Source organism: Echinops telfairi, unplaced genomic scaffold, assembly GCF_000313985.2.
Source record: "Echinops telfairi isolate 266 unplaced genomic scaffold, ASM31398v2 ScPeMD7_443;HRSCAF=831, whole genome shotgun sequence".
In the NCBI taxonomy this organism is placed as follows: Eukaryota; Metazoa; Chordata; class Mammalia; order Afrosoricida; family Tenrecidae; genus Echinops; species Echinops telfairi.
The window spans coordinates 9506225-9507801 of NW_022104341.1; the positions used below are offsets into that span (position 1 = coordinate 9506225).

General features: G+C 42.9%; 1 pseudogene; it reads right to left on the reverse strand.

Annotated features, from left to right (window-relative positions):
• Window positions 1-543: 543 nt before the first annotated feature.
• On the reverse strand, window positions 544-628 carry LOC115870297 (annotated as a pseudogene).
• Between the last annotated feature and the right edge of the window lie 949 nt (window positions 629-1577).

Below are 1577 nucleotides of genomic sequence, written 5' to 3' on the forward strand. Positions count from 1 at the left end.
TTCATATGAAATTAAATAAATTTCTTAAAATACACAGAAGTTCCATTGTGTCAGTGCCTAAAGCTAAAGGCTCCCTGACAGAGCCCCGGTTTCCTATTAAGTGTTGAAATCGTCCGAATGCCATCTTGCATTGTATCCAACATTCACTTTCTGACTGCCCAGCGGCCAAGGTGAGGTCTGAGGGCGATAAGGGGCAGCAGCCCAGAACGACCTCCCTAGTAATCCAGGGAGGCAGGGAGGAGCAGATAGGTACACAGGAATAAAGAAGGTATATTGAAGGGAATCCTCCTCCAGAATAAGACATGTAAATAGAAGAGCGCTCTCTCCTTTATTGTCTCCAATTCTGGTCTGATGGGTCCACAAAGGACCCTGCTGAGAGTCTTTATTGCAAAAATTCTCAGCAAAGATCTTTGCCGAAGGTCCTGTTCATGTGTTACTGATTAGCTATTGTTTAGGTTAGACTGGAAGACTCAAGCCACCATCAACTCTGTCTGTACACTGGTACTCTTCTCTATTCTTTGGACTCTGTCAGACAGAGGTGTGAGGGCGTGTCAGCACATTTCTCACCTCTCTTTTCTCTTTACCACATATACTACACTTGATCTTAGCCAAAAGGCCGAGAAGCGATTCTCTTTACCACATATATATACCAAATACAGTTTTGTTTTTCTCATTATAAAAACATTGTGATGATTTCCCCCAAGGATACAATCAACCTGAAAGAATGATGAACTGTTCATGAAAGAGAAATATAACGGCAATGTTTACCTTGTTTTAGGGTACAAAAGCAACCCCCAATATCAAACATATTTTAAGGAGAACATTTACTAAATCTTAAATGGGACAAAGATAGACAAAGACAGACATACCATCTGGATGAAGACACCATTAGTACAAAGGAATAATGGTGTCCGAGGATTCAGTCAGGAAGCTAGTTAAATAAAGCATGAAACAAAGGGCCCATCACAAATTCACGATTGGTGGCAGTTCAATACATCACAGTTCCTGGGTTCCTGGACTATAGAAGTGGGAACAGGAATATGATTGGGAAATGTATATTAGGTTATATAAAAGACCGTATAAAATTGGCCCAGGGCCTTCTGACCAAGGCAGTCAGGACATCACTGTTGGGCTAGACTCGGGACTGTGAAACCTCCAGTAATGCCCATGAAGAATACACTCAGACAAGCCCCTGACAGAGACTCGCTTGCCCTGGGTTTATCTCTTGAGGAATGGAGGTGATTGTATTTGCAATGCCCTCTGCCTGATGGCAAAGTTGTTCTCATCGCTAGTTGATTCGCTGTTGTTAGGTGCCATGGAGTCAGGAGCCCAATTTGCAGACACATGTTAATCCATCTCCTTGATGGACTTCCACCTTTTCACTGCCCTCTACTTTACCAAACATGATGTCCTCCACCAAAGACTGGTCTGTCTAGACAGTATGTCCAGCATATGTAAAAGAGAAAATGTCCCCATGCTTACCTCTAAGGAACACTCTGGCCATACTTCTTCCAAGAGGGATCAGGTTGTCCTTTTAGCAGCTCATGGTACTTTCAATATTCTTATCCAGCACCACG